The following is a 24606-nucleotide window of genomic DNA, read 5'->3' as shown; positions in this document are numbered from 1 at the left end:
AATCCTTGGGTTATTTGATCTCCTCATGTGATACTGGGTCATTCCTACTTGTAAAAGGGGCGACTTAGATACCAGTAATACCGCAAGGAATTGCTATTTAAGCAATTTCCTGATATATAACGTGATGGTATACATTCAGTATCTGCTTAGATATCGTCTGCATAAATATGACACATGATACAAAACATTCCGTTACAATTAATTCCTCACCATAACATTGTTTCCGCCTCGCAGCGCCTTCGTAAATCCGTTCTTCATTCCATTGTCTGTCTGAAGCCGCTCGTAGACACTTGGTTGTTTGTCCACAGTCGGCAGGGGCTGCCATACATCCTGGGGTGTGTGCCTAGGGAATAAAAAAAAGATCTGCCCGATTGGTTTCTCCTGGCTCCTTCCTATAATTTCTGCCCGAGATAAGTGGCGCCAGAAGTTTTTCGCAGACGCTGACCTTTCCTGCTTCCGTCAATGTTAAAAAAAAGTTTTTCCGGGTTGTATCTAACTAAAGCTAATTAGATGCATAATGAAAAAAATCTGCAGCTTTTTAATAGACTTTGTGTTTCAATTCCTTACCATTTTCAAGATCTTTGCTTGCTGTCAGTGAATGCAACACCCAGAGGCTTGAAAACCTGTCATGATCTCAAACTTTTCACAGATGAGGGTTTGTTAAAATTGTATCCAGTCTAGATAAACTTTTGTAAAACTCCAGACTGATACATTTTACCTGCACCGATACATTGCAACAAACTATCAGGATGAAAGAGAGGGTTTTGTGATCTGATTGGCCGAGCTCCATGGCTAGCTGTTATCATGATCTCATGGTTGTGTTTTGTTCTTATCGTCCATATGGCCTTGATGAACATCTCAGGCCATTAATATGGAGTGCCCCCCCCCCCCCCCATTGCTCCTCTGAGAAGACTTTCAACGTGAGGACTCGGCTATGGGAATTCTCCTCCATTCAGCATTATGTCCACCAATCAGGTTGGTCAATCAAGTTGCCAGATAATGCTTGACTGTTTGGGAATTGGATGAGGTTGGGGTCTTTGTACAATCGACACCACACTTGACAAACCACATGGACCTAACTTTGTACCCGGGACATTGTCATGTAGAAACTCTAGGATGTTACTATAAACATGACCCTAAAGACCCAAACCATAAAAAACAGCCCCAACCATTATCCCTCCGCCATGGCTCCACAGCTGATCAATCAGTAAGTCATCTCCAAAACCGGATTCCTTCATCAGATGGTGAGGTGGATCCAGAATCCAGTATTGGTGGCTTTACACCTTTCCAGCTGCTGCCTGGCATTGAGCATAGTGATCTCCGGCTTCTGCGCTGCTTCTCAGCCATTGAAACCCCAATCAATGGAAACCCCAATCAATGGCGCTCATGATGGACAGTTCCATGTGGACGTTGCTTCCGGTTGGGAATTGGGTAGTGAGGACCCTTCCTGACAAAGGGGAGGCCGATTACTGCCAAAGCTCCTTGTTCTAGAGTAATACATATCATACAGATCACACAGTGTCAAGAAACTTTAACTTGACTTTCCAAGATTTCCCAAAATCCCATCAAAATGGCTAAAAAGGGGTTGGGGCGGAACAGGCGCGTCTAAGCCTGACCTAATGGAGTATATGACGAGGTGCCACGTAGAGAGGAGAGCCCCTTTAAGTCCTGGACATGTCGGATAATTGTCTCTTTTTATAATATTTAGATTAATGTCCCGTTTTACAACAATAAGAAACGTCTTGTAAATTACCCGTCGCTCATTTCTGGTGCCTGAGATCATGACTTCATCCAGCGCCAGGGAACCTCGCTGTTTACTGCTACATTTTTATAGATGGAAATCTGCATCTGGTTCCACTTTAAACAATGGAGCAATAATATCATTCATAGTGACAACCATCCTGTGGAGCCCTGAGAGGTTGTCACTTCCCATCCCCCACATATTAGGTAGGAAGAAGGGAAATACCGCCCTAGACTAACCGGTAACACCTCTATATACCGCCACCGGTGCCCCTGTATTACCTGTGAAGCGTCTACATGTCTACCAGACTGATCGTATAATACATGAGAACCAAAAAGAACTTGGAAGTTGTCACAGCCCCGCCCATGGAACCAACAGAACTAACCAATAATTTTATCACGTTTAAGCTCCGCCCCTTAACACCCTGGCCACACCTCCAAAACTAAACTGGGTTGCAAGACAATACCGTATTCTCACAGTGATCCGCGTGGCGCCAGTGTGACTCATGAACAGTTCCAGCGGTAAGTGTCCAAAGTTAATTATTTAGGACCACATCAAGAACCTACACAGTGATACCGTCCTGAAAGTAGTCCTCACTGTACTGACCATGGAGGAGTATGAGATAGATAGATAGATAGATAGATAGATAGATAGATAGATAGATAGATAGATAGATAGATAGATAGATAGATAGATTCATTTATAGTTATATTACAATTTATTAATATCATATCTAGGGTTTCGGTGATTACAGAATCTGCTTTTCTATTTCAGTCTCGAGATGCTTCCAACCAGAATGACTCGGATACGGCCACAAAGCACTCCCGGACCTCCTTCTCCCTTAATATCGCCGCCCTGGTGGTGGGAATCATCACCTTCATCATCATCCTCGTCTACTCCATTGTGATGAGGTCACGCACCTAGTCACCGCCGCCGCTTCTTCCTCCCAGATCTGCAGGTCGATGGAAGACGAGATTATCCAATAAAGCCGATGTTCCTACAATCCCAGCGTCTCCTGTGATGATTTCCAGATGGGAAGGATTAACACCTACATTTCATTTACAGAAACTTTCTACATAGTTTGGTTAACTCATAACATCCCATGCTATATACTCTAGTCACAACCAGAGCTGCATTCACAAGTCTACTGACTGTCACTTGGAGTCCATCACGGTGCTGAGACATAACAGCTCTGCCGTGCAAAGTGGAGGTTCACACACAGTTTTTCTTACGCTGATTTTGAGGCGGAAACCATGTCGGAATCAGCGCCAAAAAACGGACAAAATCACCCCCCATTGATTTCAATAGGAGGCAGAAGCGTTTTTTTCCCAGGCTGCTTTTGACCGCACGCGGGAATGCCACGGTTTCCGCCTCTGATCCCCCCATTGAAATCAAAGGCAGACAAAAAAAATCTGCAGCGCTCATTTCTGATCATTTTTCGCACGTTTTTTGCTCATGGTCCTTGCGTTAGCTTCAATGGCCGGGGGTGAAAAACGCAGGCAGGTCAAAATTTGCCTCAAATTCTGAGTCAGATTTTGACTTGCCTGCACTTTCTTTGCAGCGTTTTTTGCGGAGTTTTTCGGCCGCGGCCATTGAGCGGCACAGGCATAAAAACGCCTTGAAAGCCGCTTTCAAGCCATCAATGTAAATGGGAGGTCAGAGACTGGAACGCCTGAAAAAAGGGCATGACGCTTTTTTTTCCGCTCGCAGGAAAAAAACCGCCTTCGCCTCCTATTGAAATCAATGGGAGGCGTTTTCGGAAATTTCTAGGCGCGAACATGCCAAAAGACTCTGTATGAACAGGGCTAAGGCAGATTTTATTTCTGTTTGCAAAAAAAACTCTGTGTGAACAGGGCCTTAAAGCACCCGATTCAAACACGTCTCCCACAATACAACACAACAGAACAGAATATGTCCACAGAGCGACTGAACCAGCAGGAGGCGCCATGAGATGTGAACTCAGGGGAGAAAACTAAAATGTAGGAGATTCTTACTACTTATGTGATCAACTTTATCCCATGTTCATATGCAGTCACTGCAGGCATCACATCTATGCTGCCAATAGTGCCATATAGTGCCATACAGTGCCCACATAAAGCCAGAGTAGCCATATAGTTATATACTTTGCCTACTTACTGCCATACTGTGCCCACTTTGTATTACGCAATGTCCTGAGAATGCGTGGCGTCCTCCATATAGACCTATATAGTGTAAAGTAAGCAAATACCATGATTGACGAACACACAGCCATATACTGCCCACACAGCGCCATACTGCGGCCGCATATAGAAATAGTGCCAAACAGTGCACAGAGTGCCACACCTTGCCCTGATAAATAAAGCACTATAGTGATAACACAATGCCAGTCAGGCACCACTAGGACGCAGGCTCCCACACTGGATGCAGAGTTGTGCTGCCCTCTGCTGGTACAGGCTGGAAATGTTAGTAAATCTCATGGATTTACCTGCCGGACTCGACAGGGCAGAAAAGAAGGACTGTATCTAAATTCTGAAACTCTGCCGCCCGCTCCGGAACACCATGGAGGCAGCACAGTATCATATATAATAGACTTCGATACAGTGGCTCCGTAGAGAGTATCAAATATGAGAGGCATAGATACAGCAACTCAGCAGTCCAGTATCACACATTATAGGTTTAGCTACAACGATTTAGCAAACACTATTACACATAATAGGCTTAGATACAACAACTTAGCAGACAGTATCACACATTATAGGTTTAGGTACAGAAGCTCAGCAGACAGTATCACACATGATAGGATTAGATACAGAAGCTCAGCAGACAGTATCACACATGATAGGATTAGATACAGCAGCTCAGAAGACAGTATCACACATGATAGGATTAGATACACAGCTCAGCAGACAGTATCACACATGATAGGATTCAGGGGCGTAACTAGGAAAGACTGGGTCCCATAGCAATCATTTGACAGGGGCCCCCCCCCTCCCCTGGGTGTCACACAGCCCCCCCTGTAGATAACGCCATACAGCCCCCCCTGTAGATAACGCCATACAGCCCCCCCCTGTAGATGACGCCATACAGCCCCCCTGTAGATAACGCCATACAGTCCCCCTGTAGATAACGCCATACAGCCCCCCTGTAGATAACGCCATACAGCCCCCCTGTAGATAACGCCATACAGCCACCCCCCCCCCTGTAGGTAACGCCATAAGCCCCCCCCTGTAGATAACGCCATACAGTCCCCCTGTAGATAACGCCATACAGCCCCCCTGTAGATAACGCCATACAGCCCCCCTGTAGATAACGCCATACAGCCACCCCCCCCCCCTGTAGGTAACGCCATAAGCCCCCCCCTGTAGAGAACGCCATAAGCCCCCCCCTGTAGAGAACGCCATACAGCCCCCCCCTGTAGAGAACGCCATAAGCCCCCCCCCTGTAGAGAACGCCATAAGCCCCCCCCTGTAGAGAACGCCATACAGCCCCCCTGTAGAGAACGCCATACAGCCCCCCCCCCTGTAGAGAACGCCATACAGCCCCCCCTGTAGAGAACGCCATACAGCCCCCCCTGTAGAGAACGCCATACAACCCCCCTGTAGAGAACGCCATACAGCCCCCCCTGTAGAGAACGCCATACAGCCCCCCCTGTAGAGAACGCCATACAGTCCCCCCTGTAGAGAACGCCATACAGCCCCCCCTGTAGAGAACGCCATACAGCCCCCCTGTAGATAACGCTATACAGCCCCCTGTAGATAACGCCATACAGCCCCCCCTGTAGAGAACGCCATACAGCCCCCCCTGTAGAGAACGCCATACAGCCCCCCCTGTAGAGAACGCCATACAGCCCCCCCTGTAGAGAACGCCATACAGCCCCCCCTGTAGAGAACGCCATACAGCCCCCCCTGTAGAGAACGCCATACAGCCCCCCCTGTAGAGAACGCTATACAGACCCCCTGTAGGTAACGCCATACAGCCCCCCCTGTAGAGAACGCCATACAGCCCCAACCCCCCAAAAAAATCCGACCTATAGTGTGTCCTACATAAGACATGTATCCCCTCTCCACAGGACATGTATCCCCTCTCTACAGGACATGTATCCCCTCTCCACAGGACATGTATCCCCTCTCCACAGGACATGTATCCCCTCTCCACAGGACATGTATCCCCCTCTCTACAGGACATGTATCCCCCTCTCTACAGGACATGTATCCCCCCTCCACAGGACATGTATCCCCTCTCCACAGGACATGTATCCCCCTCTCCACAGGACATGTATCCCCCTCTCTACAGGACATGTATCCCCTCTCCACAGGACATGTATCCCCCCCTCTCTACAGGACATGTATCCCCTCTCCACAGGACATGTATCCCCCTCTCCACAGGACATGTATCCCCTCTCCACAGGACACGTATCCCCTCTCCACAGGACATGTATCCCCTCTCCACAGGACATGTATCCCCTCTCCACAGGACACGTATCCCCCTCTCTACAGGACATGTATCCCCCTCTCTACAGGACATGTATCCCCTCTCTACAGGACATGTATCCCCTCTCCACAGGATATACACAAGATAGGGGATACATGTGTGATCGCTGGCATTGATAGGGAGAACGGGGACCAAAAGTCCCCCAATGTTCTCCATGACTAACCTCAGACTTCCGGCGTCTGCGCAGCTCAATAAAAATGAAAGGAGCGATGGTCACGCATGAGCAGAAGCACGACCGGCGCTCCATTCATTTCTATGGAGCCGCCGACACAGACCCCGGAAGTCCGAGGTTTGTGATGGAGAACATTGGGGGACTTTTGGTCCCCCGTTCTCCCTATCAATGCCAGCGATCACACATGTATCCCCTATCCTGTGGAGATCCTGTGGAGAGGGGATACATGTCCTGTGGAGATCCTGTGGAGAGGGGATACGTGTCCTGTGTAGAGGGGGATACGTGTCCTGTGGAGATCCTGTGGAGAGGGGGATACGTGTCCTGTGGAGAGGGGGATACGTGTCCTGTGGAGAGGGGGATACGTGTCCTGTGGAGAGGGGGATACGTGTCCTGTGGAGAGGGGGATACGTGTCCTGTGGAGAGGGGGATACGTGTCCTGTGGAGAGGGGGATACGTGTCCTGTGGAGAGGGGGATACGTGTCCTGTGGAGAGGGGGATACGTGTCCTGTGGAGAGGGGGATACGTGTCCTGTGGAGAGGGGGATACGTGTCCTGTGGAGAGGGGGATACGTGTCCTGTGGAGAGGGGGATACGTGTCCTGTGGAGAGGGGGATACGTGTCCTGTGGAGAGGGGGATACGTGTCCTGTGGAGAGGGGGATACGTGTCCTGTGGAGAGGGGGATACGTGTCCTGTGGAGAGGGGGATACGTGTCCTGTGGAGAGGGGGATACGTGTCCTGTGGAGAGGGGGATACGTGTCCTGTGGAGAGGGGGATACGTGTCCTGTGGAGAGGGGGATACGTGTCCTGTGGAGAGGGGGATACGTGTCCTGTGGAGAGGGGGATACGTGTCCTGTGGAGAGGGGGATACGTGTCCTGTGGAGAGGGGGATACGTGTCCTGTGGAGAGGGGGATACGTGTCCTGTGGAGAGGGGGATACGTGTCCTGTGGAGAGGGGGATACGTGTCCTGTGGAGAGGGGGATACGTGTCCTGTGGAGAGGGGGATACGTGTCCTGTGGAGAGGGGGATACGTGTCCTGTGGAGAGGGGGATACGTGTCCTGTGGAGAGGGGGATACGTGTCCTGTGGAGAGGGGGATACGTGTCCTGTGGAGAGGGGGATACGTGTCCTGTGGAGAGGGGGATACGTGTCCTGTGGAGAGGGGGATACGTGTCCTGTGGAGAGGGGGATACGTGTCCTGTGGAGAGGGGGATACGTGTCCTGTGGAGAGGGGGATACGTGTCCTGTGGAGAGGGGGATACGTGTCCTGTGGAGAGGGGGATACGTGTCCTGTGGAGAGGGGGATACGTGTCCTGTGGAGAGGGGGATACGTGTCCTGTGGAGAGGGGGATACGTGTCCTGTGGAGAGGGGATACGTGTCCTGTGGAGAGGGGATACGTGTCCTGTGGAGAGGGGATACGTGTCCTGTGGAGAGGGGATACGTGTCCTGTGGAGAGGGGATACGTGTCCTGTGGAGAGGGGATACGTGTCCTGTGGAGAGGGGATACGTGTCCTGTGGAGAGGGGATACGTGTCCTGTGGAGAGGGGATACGTGTCCTGTGGAGAGGGGGATACGTGTCCTGTGGAGAGGGGGGGATACATGTCCTGTGGAGAGGGGGGATACATGTCCTGTGGAGAGGGGGGGATACATGTCCTGTGGAGAGGGGGGGATACATGTCCTGTGGAGAGGGGGGGATACATGTCCTGTGGAGAGGGGGGGATACATGTCCTGTGGAGAGGGGATACATGTCCTGTGGAGAGGGGATACATGTATTTTGTTTAATGGCAGAGCGGGGAGATACCTCCCTGCTCTGCCGTAGTGTTCAGTGGTGTCCCACTGTAGTAGCCCTAGCGGAGCCTCCGGCCATGGTGGGGGCCCGTGCCGGCGGGCGACACGGGCCCCCTGATGCCGCGGGCCCCGTAGCAGCCGCTACGGCGGTAGTTCTGCCACTAATAGAATTAGATACACAGCTCAGCAGACAGTATCACACATGATAGGATTAGATACACAGCTCAGCAGACAGTATCACACATGATAGGATTAGATACATGGCTCAGCAGACAGTATCACACATGATAGGATTAGATACATGGCTCAGCAGACAGTATCACACATGATAGGATTAGATACATGGCTCAGCAGACAGTATCACACATGATAGGATTAGATACAGCGGCTCAGCAGCCAGTATCACACATGATAGGATTAGATACACAGCTCAGCAGACAGTATCACACATGTTAGGATTAGATACACGGCTCAGCAGACAGTATCACACATGATAGGATTAGATACACAGGGCTCAGCAGACAGTATCACACATGATAGGATTAGATACACAGCTCAGCAGACAGTATCACACATAATAGGATTAGATACACAGGCTCAGCAGACAGTATCACACATGATAGGATTAGATACATGGCTCAGCAGACAGTATCACACATGATAGGATTAGATACACAGCTCAGTAGACAGTATCACACATGATAGGATTAGATACACAGCTCAGCAGACAGTATCACACATGATAGGATTAGATACACAGCTCAGCAGACAGTATCACACATGATAGGATTAGATACACAGCTCAGCAGACAGTATCACACATGATAGGATTAGATACACCGGCTCAGCAGACAGTATCACACATGATAGGATTAGATACACCGCTCAGCAGACAGTATCACACATGATAGGATTAGATACACCGGCTCAGCAGACAGTATCACACATGATAGGATTAGATACACCGCTCAGCAGATAGTATCACACATGATAGGATTAGTTACAAGGTTCAGATAGCACTAGGTAATGGTGTGGGCGCATTAGTAGGGGCCCAACCCGATCCAATAGAGAAAATAAGTTCTATGCACACCAATATGGAATTATTTATCTAAACAAATTATTGATTTATTTGTAGCCACTGTCACTGGCTACAAATAAATAAATTATTTATTTGGATAAATAATTCCATATTGGTGTGCATAGTACATGATAGGATTAGATACACCAACTTATTAGCATTCTGTCCTTGGACTACAGGTTGTTCCCCTAAAGCCTCATTTTGATTTTAACATTTCCTAATTTCTGCAGGAAACATAAAATCTGAAGTACAGTCAAGTTTTATCAGAGATGTACAGATCTACTCAAATAAACACTTTCCTTACATTAGCAAAACTGGTATATAATTATATATGTAAAGCTGGTATAACCTGGGTATCTTCTGTATATAATTATATATGTACAGCTGGTATAAGTTATACATCTTCTTGTATATAGTGATATGGAGCATGCTGGTATAACCTGGGTATCTTCTGTATATAATTATATATGTACAGCTGGTATAAGTTATACATCTTCTTGTATATAGTGATATGGAGCATGCTGGTATAACCTGGGTATCTCCTGTATATAATTATATATGTACAGCTGGTATAAGTTATACATCTTCTTGTATATAGTGATATGGAGCATGCTGGTATAACCTGGGTATCTTCTGTATATAATTATATATGTACAGCTGGTATAAGTTATACATCTTCTTGTATATAGTGATATGGAGCATGCTGGTATAACCTGGGTATCTTCTGTATATAATTATATATGTACAGCTGGTATAAGTTATACATCTTCCTGTATGTAGTGATATGGAGCATGCTGGTATAACCTGGGTATCTTCTGTATATAATTATATATGTACAGCTGGTATAAGTTATACATCTTCCTGTATATAGTGATATGGAGCATGCTGGTATAACCCGGGTATCTTCTGTATATAATTATATATGTACAGCTGGTATAAGTTATACATCTTCTTGTATATAGTGATATGGAGCATGCCAGTATAACCTGGGTATCTTCTGTATATAATTATATATGTACAGCTGGTATAAGTTATACATCTTCTTGTATATAGTGATATGGAGCATGCTGGTATAACCTGGGTATCTTCTGTATATAATTATATATGTACAGCTGGTATAAGTTATACATCTTCTTGTATATAGTGATATGGAGCATGCTGGTATAACCTGGGTATCTCCTGTATATAATTATATATGTACAGCTGGTATAAGTTATACATCTTCTTGTATATAGTGATATGGAGCATGCTGGTATAACCTGGGTATCTTCTGTATATAATTATATATGTACAGCTGGTATAAGTTATACATCTTCTTGTATATAGTGATATGGAGCATGCTGGTATAACCTGGGTATCTTCTGTATATAATTATATACGTACAGCTGGTATAAGTTATACATCTTCTTGTATATAGTGATATGGAGCACGCTGGTATAACCTGGGTATCTCCTGTATATAATTATATATGTACTGCTGGTATCAGTTATACATCTTCTTGTATATAGTGATATGGAGCATGCTGGTATAACCTGGGTATCTTCTGTATATAATTATATATGTAGAGCTGGTATAAGTTATACATCTTCTTGTATATAGTGATATGGAGCATGCTGGTATAACCTGGGTATCTCCTGTATATAATTATATATGTACAGCTGGTATAAGTTATACATCTTCTTGTATATAGTGATGTGGAGCATGCTGGTATAACCTGGGTATCTTCTGTATATAATTATATATGTACAGCTGGTATAAGTTATACATCTTCTTGTATATAGTGATATGGAGTATGCTGTATAACCTGGGTATCTTCTGTATATAATTATATATGTACAGCTGGTATAAGTTATACATCTTCTTGTATATAGTGATATGGAGCGTGCTGGTATAACCTGGGTATCATCTGTATATAATTATATATGTACAGCTGGTATAAGTTATACATCTTCTTGTATATAGTGATATGGAGCATGCTGGTATAACCTGGGTATCTTCTGTATATAATTATATATGTACAGCTGGTATAAGTTATACATCTTCTTGTATATAGTGATATGGAGCATGCTGGTATAACCTGGGTATCTCCTGTATATAATTATATATGTACAGCTGGTATAAGTTATACATCTTCTTGTATATAGTGATATGGAGCATGCTGGTATAACCTGGGTATCTTCTGTATATAATTATATATGTGCAGCTGGTATAAGTTATACATCTTCTTGTATATAGTGATATGGAGCATGCGGGTATAATCTGGGTATCTTCTGTATATAATTATATATGTACAGCTGGTATAAGTTATACATCTTCTTGTATATAGTGATATAGAGCGTGCTGGTATAACCTGGGTATCATCTGTATATAATTATATATGTACAGCTGGTATAAGTTATACATCTTCTTGTATATAGTGATATGGAGCGTGCTGGTATAACCTGGGTATCTTCTGTATATAATTATATATGTAGAGCTGGTATAAGTTATACATCTTCTTGTATATAGTGATATGGAGCATGCTGGTATAACCTGGGTATCTTCTGTATATAATTATATATGTACAGCTGGTATAAGTTATACATCTTCTTGTATATAGTGATATGGAGCATGCTGGTATAACCTGGGTATCTTCTGTATATAATTATATATGTACAGCTGGTATAAGTTATACATCTTCTTGTATATAGTGATATGGAGCATGCTGGTATAACCTGGGTATCTTCTGTATATAATTATATATGTAGAGCTGGTATAAGTTATACATCTTCTTGTATATAGTGATATGGAGCATGCTGGTATAACCTGGGTATCTCCTGTATATAATTATATATGTACTGCTGGTATCAGTTATACATCTTCTTGTATATAGTGATATGGAGCATGCTGGTATAACCTGGGTATCTTCTGTATATAATTATATATGTAGAGCTGGTATAAGTTATACATCTTCTTGTATATAGTGATATGGAGCATGCTGGTATAACCTGGGTATCTCCTGTATATAATTATATATGTACAGCTGGTATAAGTTATACATCTTCTTGTATATAGTGATATGGAGCATGCTGGTATAACCTGGGCATCTCCTGTATATAATTATATATGTACAGCTGGTATAAGTTATACATCTTCTTGTATATAGTGATATGGAGCATGCTGGTATAACCTGGGCATCTTCTGTATATAATTATATATGTACAGCTGGTATAAGTTATACATCTTCTTGTATATAGTGATATGGAGCATGCTGGTATAACCTGGGTATCTCCTGTATATAATTATATATGTACAGCTGGTATAAGTTATACATCTTCTTGTATATAGTGATATGGAGCATGCTGGTATAACCTGGGTATCTTCTGTATATAATTATATATGTACAGCTGGTATAAGTTATACATCTTCCTGTATATAGTGATATGGCGCATGCTGGAATAACCTGGGTATCTTCTGTATATAATTATATATGTACAGCTGGTATAAGTTACACATCTTCTTGTATATAGTGATATGGAGCATGCTGGAATAACGTGGGTATCTTCTGTATATAATTATATATGTACAGTTGGTATAAGTTATACATCTTCTTGTATATAGTGATATGGAGCATGCTGGAATAACCTGGGTATCTTCTGTATATAATTATATATGTACAGTTGGTATAAGTTATACATCTTCTTGTATATAGTGATATGGAGCATGCGGGTATAACCTGGGTATCTTCTGTATATAATTATATATGTACAGCTGGTATAAGTTATACATCTTCTTGTATATAGTGATATGGAGCATGCTGGTATAACCTGGGTATCTTCTGTATATAATTATATATGTACAGCTGGTATAAGTTATACATCTTCTTGTATATAGTGATATGGAGCATGCTGGTATAACCTGGGTATCTTCTGTATATAATTATATATGTACAGCTGGTATAAGTTATACATCTTCTTGTATATAGTGATATGGAGCATGCTGGTATAACCTGGGTATCTTCTATATATAATTATATATGTACAGCTGGTATAAGTTATACATCTTCTTGTATATAGTGATATGGAGCATGCTGGTATAACCTGGGTATCTTCTGTATATAATTATATATGTACAGCTGGTATAAGTTATACATCTTCCTGTATATAGTGATATGGAACAAGCTGGTATAACCTGGGTATCTTCTGTATATAATTATATATGTACAGCTGGTATAAGTTATACATCTTCTTGTATATAGTGATATGGAGAATGCTGGTATAACCTGGGTATCTTCTGTATATAATTATATATGTACAGCTGGTATAAGTTATACATCTTCTTGTATGTTGTGATATGGAGCATGCTGGTATAACCTGGGTATCATCTGTATATAATTATATATGTACAGCTGGTATAAGTTATACATCTTCTTGTATATAGTGATGTGGAGCATGCTGGTATAACCTGGGTATATTCTGTATATAATTATATATGTACAGCTGGTATAAGTTACACATCTTCTTGTATATAATGATATGGAGCATGCTGGTATAATCTGGGTATATTCCGTATATAATTATATATGTACAGCTGGTATAAGTTATACATCTTCTTGTATATAGTGATGTGGAGCATGCTGGTATAACCTGGGCATCTTCTGTATATAATTATATATGTACAGCTGGTATAAGTTATACATCTTCTTGTATATAGTGATATGGAGCATGCTGGTATAACTTGGGTATCTTCTGTATATAATTATATATGTACTGCTGGTATAAGTTATACATCTTCTTGTATATAGTGATGTGGAGCATGCTGGTATAACCTGGGTATCTTCTGTATATAACTATATATGTACAGCTGGTATAAGTTATACATCTTCCTGTATATAGTGATATGGAGCATGCTGGTATAACCTGGGTATCTTCTGTATATAATTATATATGTACAGCTGGTATAAGTAATACATCTTCTTGTATATAGTGATATGGAGCATGCTGGTATAACCTGGGTATCTCCTGTATATAATTATATATGTACAGCTGGTATAAGTTATACATCTTCTTGTATATAGTGATATGGAGCATGCTGGTATAACCTGGGTATCTTCTGTATATAATTATATATCTACAGCTGGTATAAGTTATACATCTTCTTGTATATAGTGATATGGAGCATGCTGGTATAACCTGGGTATCTCCTGTATATAATTATATATGTACTGCTGGTATAAGTTATACATCTTCTTGTATATAGTGATGTGGAGCATGCTGGTATAACCTGGGTATCTTCTGTATATAATTATATATGTACAGCTGGTATAAGTTATACATATTCTTGTATATAGTGATATGGACCATGCTGGTATAACCTGGGTATCTTCTGTAAATAATTATATATGTAGAGCTGGTATAAGTTATACATCTTCTTGTATATAGTGATATGGAGCATGCTGGTATAACCTGGGTATCTCCTGTATATAATTATATATGTACAGCTGGTATAAGTTATACATCTTCTTGTATATAGTGATATGGAGCATGCTGGTATAACCTGGGTATCTTCTGTATATAATTATATATGTACAGCTGGTATAAGTTATACATCTTCCTGTATATAGTGATATGGAGCATGCTGGTATAACCTGGGTATCTCCTGTATATAATTATATATGTACAGCTGGTATAAGTTATACATCTTCTTGTATATAGTGATATGTAGCATGCTGGTATAACCTGGGTATCTTCTGTATATAATTATATATGTACAGCTGGTATAAGTTACACATCTTCCTGTATATAGTGATATGGAGCATGCTGGAATAACCTGGGTATCTTCTGTATATAATTATATATGTACAGCTGGTATAAGTTACACATCTTCTTGTATATAGTGATATGGAGCATGCTGGAATAACCTGGGTATCGTCTGTATATAATTATATATGTACAGCTGGTATAAGTTACACATCTTCTTGTATATAGTGATATGGAGCATGCTGGTATAACCTGGGCATCTTCTGTATATAATTATATATGTACAGCTGGTATAAGTTATACATCTTCCTGTATATAGTGATATGGAGCATGCTGGTATAACCTGGGTATCTTCTGTATATAATTATATATGTACAGCTGGTATAAGTTATACATCTTCCTGTATATAGTGATATGGAGCATGCTGGTATAACCTGGGTATCTTCTGTATATAATTATATATGTACAGCTGGTATAAGTAATACATCTTCTTGTATATAGTGATATGGAGCATGCTGGTATAACCTGGGTATCTCCTGTATATAATTATATATGTACTGCTGGTATAAGTTATACATCTTCTTGTATATAGTGATGTGGAGCATGCTGGTATAACCTGGGTATCTTCTGTATATAATTATATATGTACTGCTGGTATAAGTTATACATCTTCTTGTATATAGTGATGTGGAACATGCTGGTATAACCTGGGTATCTCCTGTATATAATTATATATGTACAGTGGGTATAAGTTATACATCTTCTTGTATATAGTGATATGAAGCATGCTGGTATAACCTGGGTATCTTCTGTATATAATTATATATGTACAGCTGGTATAAGTTATACATATTCTTGTATATAGTGATATGGAGCATGCTGGTATAACCTGGGTATCTTCTGTATATAATTATATATGTACAGCTGGTATTAGTTATACATCTTCCTGTATATAGTGATATGGAGCATGCTGGTATAACCTGGGTGTCTTCTGTATATAATTATATATGTACAGCTGGTATAAGTTATACATCTTCCTGTATATAGTGATATGGAACAAGCTGGTATAACCTGGGTATCTTCTGTATATAATTATATATGTACAGCTGGTATAAGTTATACATCTTCTTGTATATAGTGATATGGAGCATGCTGGTATAACCTGGGTATCTTCTGTATATAATTATATATGTAGAGCTGGTATAAGTTATACATCTTCTTGTATATAGTGATATGGAGCATGCTGGTATAACCTGGGTATCTTCTGTATATAATTATATATGTACAGCTGGTATAAGTTATACATCTTCTTGTATATAGTGATATGGAGCATGCTGGTATAACCTGGGTATCTTCTGTATATAATTATATATGTACAGCTGGTATAAGTTATACATCTTCTTGTATATAGTGATATGGAGCATGCTGGTATAAGCTGGGTATCTTCTGTATATAATTATATATGTACAGCTGGTATAAGTTATACATCTTCTTGTATATAGTGATATGGAGCATGCTGGTATAACCTGGGTATCTCCTGTATATAATTATATATGTACTGCTGGTATAAGTTATACATCTTCTTGTATATAGTGATGTGGAGCATGCTGGTATAACCTGGGTATCTTCTGTATATAATTATATATGTACAGCTGGTATAAGTTATACATATTCTTGTATATAGTGATATGGACCATGCTGGTATAACCTGGGTATCTTCTGTATATAATTATATATGTAGAGCTGGTATAAGTTATACATCTTCTTGTATATAGTGATATGGAGCATGCTGGTATAACCTGGGTATCTTCTGTATATAATTATATATGTAGAGCTGGTATAAGTTATACATCTTCTTGTATATAGTGATATGGAGCATGCTGGTATAACCTGGGTATCTCCTGTATATAGTTATATATGTACAGCTGGTATAAGTTATACATCTTCTTGTATATAGTGATATGGAGCATGCTGGTATAACCTGGGTATCTTCTGTATATAATTATATATGTAGAGCTGGTATAAGTTATACATCTTCCTGTATATAGTGATATGGAGCATGCTGGTATAACCTGGGTATCTCCTGTATATAATTATATATGTACGGCTGGTATAAGTTATACATCTTCTTGTATATAGTGATATGGAGCATGCTGGTATAACCAGGGTATCTTCTGTATATAATTATATATGTACAGCTGGTATAAGTTATACATCTTCCTGTATATAGTGATATGGAACAAGCTGGTATAACCTGGGTATCTTCTGTATATAATTACAAATGTACAGCTGGTATAAGTTATACATCTTCTTGTATATTGTATATAGTGATATGGAGCATGCTGGTATAACCTGGGTATCTTCTGTATATAATTACAAATGTACAGCTGGTATAAGTTATACAGCTTCTTGTATATAGTGATATGGAGCATGCTGGTATAACCCGGGTATCTTCTGTATATAATTATATATCTACAGCTGGTATAAGTTATACATCTTCTTGTATATAGTGATATGGAGCATGCTGGTATAACCTGGGTATCTCCTGTATATAATTATATATGTACTGCTGGTATAAGTTATACATCTTCTTGTATATAGTGATGTGGAGCATGCTGGTATAACCTGGGTATCTTCTGTATATAATTATATATGTACAGCTGGTATAAGTTATACATATTCTTGTATATAGTGATATGGACCATGCTGGTATAACCTGGGTATCTTCTGTATATAATTATATATGTAGAGCTGGTATAAGTTATACATCTTCTTGTATATAGTGATATGGAGCATGCTGGTATAACCTGGGTATCTTCTGTATATAATTATATATGTACAGCTGGTATAAGTTATACATCTTCTTGTATATAGTGATATGGAGCATGCTGGTATAACCTAGGTATCTTCTGTATATAATTATATATGTACAGCTGGTATAAGTTATACATCTTCTTGTATATAGTGATGTGGAGCATGCTGGTATAACCTGGGTATCTCCTGTATATAATTATATATGTACAGCTGGTATAAGTTATACATCTTCTTGTATATAGTGATATGGAGCATGCTGGTATAACCTGGGTATCTTCTGTATATAATTATATATGTACAGCTGGTATAAGTTATACATCTTCCTGTATATAGTGATATGGAGCATGCTGGTATAACCTGGGTATCTCCTGTATATAATTATATATGTACAGCTGGTATAAGTTATACATCTTCTTGTATATAGTGATATGGAGCATGCTGGTATAACCTGGGCATCTTCTGTATATAATTATATATGTACAGCTGGTTTAAGTTATACATCTTCTTGTATATAGTGATATGGAGCATGCTGGTATAACCTGGGTATCTCCTGTATATAATTATATATGTACAGCTGGTATAAGTTATACATCTTCTTGTATATAGTGATATGGAGCATGCTGGTATAACCTGGGTATCTTCTGTATATAATTATATATGTAGAGCTGGTATAAGTTATACATCTTCTTGTATATAGTGATATGGAGCATGCTGGTATAACCTGGGTATCTTCTGTATATAATTATATATGTACAGCTAGTATAAGTTATACATCTTCTTGTATACAGTGATATGGAGCATGCTGGTATAACCTGGGTATCCTCTGTATATAATTATATGTGTACAGCTGGTATAAGTTATACATCTTCTTGTATATAGTGATATGGAGCATGCTGGTATAACCTGGGTATCTCCTGTATATAATTATATATGTACAGCTGGTATAAGTTATACATCTTCTTGTATATAGTGATATGTAGCATGCTGGTATAACCTGGGTATCTTCTGTATATAATTATATATGTACAGCTGGTATAAGTTACACATCTTCCTGTATATAGTGATATGGAGCATGCTGGAATAACCTGGGTATCTTCTGTATATAATTATATATGTACAGCTGGTATAAGTTACACATCTTCTTGTATATAGTGATATGGAGCATGCTGGAATAACCTGGGTATCGTCTGTATATAATTATATATGTACAGTACGTATAAGTTATACATCTTCCTATATATAGTGATATGGAACAAGCTGGTATAACCTGGGTATCTTCTGTATATAATTATATATGTACAGCTGGTATAAGTTATACATCTTCTTGTATATAGTGATATGGAGCATGCTGGTATAACCTGGGTATCTTCTGTATATAATTATATATGTACAGCTGGTATAAGTTATACATCTTCTTGTATATAGTGATATGGAGCATGCTGGTATATCCTGGGTATATTCTGTATATAATTATATATGTACAGCTGGTATAAGTTATACATCTTCTTGTATATAGTGATGTGGAGCATGCTGGTATAACCTGGGCATCTTCTGTATATAATTATATATGTACAGCTGGTATAAGTTATACATCTTCCTGTATATAGTGATATGGAGCATGCTGGTATAACCTGGGTATCTTCTGTATATAATTATATATGTACAGCTGGTATAAGTTATACATCTTCCTGTATATAGTGATATGGAGCATGCTGGTATAACCTGGGTATCTTCTGTATATAATTATATATGTACAGCTGGTATAAGTAATACATCTTCTTGTATATAGTGATATGGAGCATGCTGGTATAACCTGGGTATCTCCTGTATATAATTATATATGTACTGCTGGTATAAGTTATACATCTTCTTGTATATAGTGATGTGGAGCATGCTGGTATAACCTGGGTATCTTCTGTATATAATTATATATGTACTGCTGGTATAAGTTATACATCTTCTTGTATATAGTGATGTGGAACATGCTGGTATAACCTGGGTATCTCCTGTATATAATTATATATGTACAGTGGGTATAAGTTATACATCTTCTTGTATATAGTGATATGAAGCATGCTGGTATAACCTGGGTATCTTCTGTATATAATTATATATGTACAGCTGGTATAAGTTATACATATTCTTGTATATAGTGATATGGAGCATGCTGGTATAACCTGGGTATCTTCTGTATATAATTATATATGTACAGCTGGTATTAGTTATACATCTTCCTGTATATAGTGATATGGAGCATGCTGGTATAACCTGGGTGTCTTCTGTATATAATTATATATGTACAGCTGGTATAAGTTATACATCTTCCTGTATATAGTGATATGGAACAAGCTGGTATAACCTGGGTATCTTCTGTATATAATTATATATGTACAGCTGGTATAAGTTATACATCTTCTTGTATATAGTGATATGGAGCATGCTGGTATAACCTGGGTATCTTCTGTATATAATTATATATGTAGAGCTGGTATAAGTTATACATCTTCTTGTATATAGTGATATGGAGCATGCTGGTATAACCTGGGTATCTTCTGTATATAATTATATATGTACAGCTGGTATAAGTTATACATCTTCTTGTATATAGTGATATGGAGCATGCTGGTATAACCTGGGTATCTTCTGTATATAATTATATATGTACAGCTGGTATAAGTTATACATCTTCTTGTATATAGTGATATGGAGCATGCTGGTATAAGCTGGGTATCTTCTGTATATAATTATATATGTACAGCTGGTATAAGTTATACATCTTCTTGTATATAGTGATATGGAGCATGCTGGTATAACCTGGGTATCTTCTGTATATAATTATATATGTAGAGCTGGTATAAGTTATACATCTTCTTGTATATAGTGATATGGAGCATGCTGGTATAACCTGGGTATCTCCTGTATATAGTTATATATGTACAGCTGGTATAAGTTATACATCTTCTTGTATATAGTGATATGGAGCATGCTGGTATAACCTGGGTATCTTCTGTATATAATTATATATGTAGAGCTGGTATAAGTTATACATCTTCCTGTATATAGTGATATGGAGCATGCTGGTATAACCTGGGTATCTCCTGTATATAATTATATATGTACGGCTGGTATAAGTTATACATCTTCTTGTATATAGTGATATGGAGCATGCTGGTATAACCAGGGTATCTTCTGTATATAATTATATATGTACAGCTGGTATAAGTTATACATCTTCCTGTATATAGTGATATGGAACAAGCTGGTATAACCTGGGTATCTTCTGTATATAATTACAAATGTACAGCTGGTATAAGTTATACATCTTCTTGTATATTGTATATAGTGATATGGAGCATGCTGGTATAACCTGGGTATCTTCTGTATATAATTACAAATGTACAGCTGGTATAAGTTATACAGCTTCTTGTATACAGTGATATGGAGCATGCTGGTATAACCCGGGTATCTTCTGTATATAATTATATATGTAGGGCTGGTATAAGTTATACATCTTCTTGTATATAGTGATATGGAGCATGCTGGTATAACATGGGTATCTTCTGTATATAATTATATATGTACAGCTGGTATAAGTTATACATCTTCTTGTATATAGTGATATGGAGCATGCTGGTATAACCTGGGTATCTTCTGTATATAATTATATATGTACAGCTGGTATAAGTTATACATCTTCTTGTATATAGTGATGTGGAGCATGCTGGTATAACCCGGGTATCTTCTGTATATAATTATATATGTAGAGCTGGTATAAGTTATACATCTTCTTGTATATAGTGATATGGAGCATGCTGGTATAACCTGGGTATCTTCTGTATATAATTATATATGTAGAGCTGGTATAAGTTATACATCTTCTTGTATATAGTGATATGGAGCATGCTGGTATAACCTGGGTATCTTCTGTATATAATTACAAATGTACAGCTGGTATAAGTTATACAGCTTCTTGTATATAGTGATATGGAGCATGCTGGTATAACCTGGGTATCTTCTCTATATAATTATATATGTACGGCTGGTATAAGTTATACATCTTCTTGTATATAGTGATATGGAGCATGCTGGTATAACCAGGGTATCTTCTGTATATAATTATATATGTACAGCTGGTATAAGTTATACATCCTCTTGTATATAGTGATATGCAGCATGCTGGTATAACCTGGGTATCTCCTGTATATAATTATATATGTACAGCTGGTATAAGTTATACATCTTCTTGTATATAGTGATATGGAGCATGCTGGTATAACCTGGGTATCTTCTGTATATAATTATATATGTACAGCTGGTATAAGTTACACATCTTCTTGTATATAGTGATATGGAGCATGCTGGTATAACCTGGGTATCTTCTGTATATAATTATATATGTACAGCAGGTATAAGTTATACATCTTCTTGTATATAGTGATGTGGAGCATGCTGGTATAACCCGGGTATCTTCTGTATATAATTATACATGTACAGCTGGTATAAGTTATACATCTTCTTGTATATAGTGATATGGAGCATGCTGGTATAACCTGGGTATCTTCTGTATATAATTATATATGTACAGCTGGTATAAGTTATACATCTTCTTGTATATAGTGATATGGAGCATGCTGGTATAACCTGGGTATCTTCTGTATATAATTATATATGTAGAGCTGGTATAAGTTATACATCTTCTTGTATATAGTGATATGGAGCATGCTGGTATAACCTGGGTATCTTCTGTATATAATTATATATCTACAGCTGGTATAAGTTATACATCTTCTTGTATATAGTGATATGGAGCATGCTGGTATAACCTGGGTATCTCCTGTATATAATTATATATGTACTGCTGGTATAAGTTATACATCTTCTTGTATATAGTGATGTGGATCATGCTGGTATAACCTGGGTATCTTCTGTATATAATTATATATGTACTGCTGGTATAAGTTATACATCTTCTTGTATATAGTGATGTGGAACATGCTGGTATAACCTGGGTATCTCCTGTATATAATTATATATGTACAGTGGGTATAAGTTATACATCTTCTTGTATATAGTGATATGAAGCATGCTGGTATAACCTGGGTATCTTCTGTATATAATAATATATGTACAGCTGGTATAAGTTATACATCTTCCTGTATATAGTGATAAGGAGCATGCTGGTATAACCTGGGTATCTCCTGTATATAATTATATATGTACAGCTGGTATAAGTTATACATCTTCCTGTATATAGTGATATGGAGCATGCTGGTATAACCTGGGTATCTTCTGTATATAATTATATATGTACAGCTGGTATAAGTTATACATCTTCTTGTATATAGTGATATGGAGCATGCTGGTATAACCTGGGTATCTTCTGTATATAATTATATATGTACAGCTGGTATAAGTTATACATCTTCCTGTATATAGTGATATGGAGCATGCTGGTATAATCTGGGTATATTCTGTATATAATTATATATGTACAGCTGGTATAAGTTATACATCTTCTTGTATATAGTGATGTGGAGCATGCTGGTATAACCTGGGTATCTTCTGTATATAATTATATATGTACAGCTGGTATAAGTTACACATCTTCCTGTATATAGTGATATGGGGCATGCTGGTATAACCTGGGTATCTTCTGTATATAGTGATGCGGAGCATGCTGGTATAACCTGGGCATCGTGTAGCAGCATTAGACAATATTTACGCTTAACAATCCATATAACTGGAGTGAGAATTCACTTACTGTCTGCTGTAGGTCTGTGAATAGATCAATCCCGCAGCGTTTTCCATCTTTGTATGCACTTTCTAGATGAGCGCGCTCCTTTCCAGCCGGTGTGACTTCTTCTTCCAGCTCTTTACAGCAGTCCTATTTAAATGATATGAATGAAAGGTCATTGTGATTGGCCCAATGGTCATGTGATGTCATTATGGGGTGGCAGGTGGCCATGTGTGTATAAAGCTCCTATGCCGACCTCTTTATCTTTATGGTTACAAACCGTTCTGCTTGTTCTTATCTCCCTTAGGCAGGTGCAGATAATTGAGAACAGTCACCGCACCCTCCTTATATAAACCTGACCGGCGATCACTGCAGATCGCGGAAACTTCAAACTGCATGAGAACTTCATCTGGAGCATTTAACTTCCCTAACTTGTTGATAACGATACAATAAGTCCTGCGGGGGCGCTCTACCTGATTTTCAATGGATGTTTAATGAAGTTGTTAAACATCCGGACCCTGGTCCCTGATTGGGTCTATTGGCTCCTCTGAAACATAAGAAGACACCGGTATTATAAATAACACATGGAGGGTGGGGGACCAGCACAGATTTTATATTGGGGCTTTGTTACCCAACTGGTTAAATCTACCAAGAGTCAGTACCAGGAGTCACTACCATGAGTCACTGCCACGAGTCACTACCAAGAGTCACTACCAAGAGTCACTACGACAAGTCACTGCCAAGAGTCACTAGCAAGAGTCACTACCAGGAGTCACTACGACAAGTCACTGCCAAGAGTCACTAGCAAGAGTCACTACCAGGAGTCACTACGACAAGTCACTGCCAAGAGTCACTAGCAAGAGTCACTAGCAAGAGTCACTACGACAAGTCACTGCCAAGAGTTATTATCAGGAGTCATTACGACAAGTCACTAACAAGTCACTACCACGAGTCACTACCAAGCGTCACTATCACAAGTCAGTACCAAGAGTTATTACCAAGAGGCACTACCACGAGTCACTGCCAAGAGTTATTACCAGGATTTACTATCACGAGTCACTACCAAGAGTCAC

The 24606-nt window shown here is 39.6% G+C and overlaps 1 long non-coding RNA gene across 1 annotated transcript; it reads right to left on the bottom strand.

Moving 5' to 3' along the window:
• Positions 1-2464: 2464 nt before the first annotated feature.
• Positions 2465-23679, bottom strand: LOC142661659 (uncharacterized). Its single transcript, XR_012850781.1, has 3 exons — positions 23561-23679; positions 3878-3942; positions 2465-2756 (listed from the first exon to the last, which is right to left on the bottom strand). It is a non-coding gene; the product is annotated as an uncharacterized LOC142661659 (long non-coding RNA).
• Positions 23680-24606: the final 927 nt, after the last annotated feature.

The sequence above is a fragment of the Rhinoderma darwinii genome, chromosome 10, assembly GCF_050947455.1.
Source record: "Rhinoderma darwinii isolate aRhiDar2 chromosome 10, aRhiDar2.hap1, whole genome shotgun sequence".
Lineage (NCBI taxonomy): Eukaryota > Metazoa > Chordata > Amphibia > Anura > Rhinodermatidae > Rhinoderma > Rhinoderma darwinii.
This window is presented reverse-complemented; position numbering and strand designations above follow the sequence as displayed.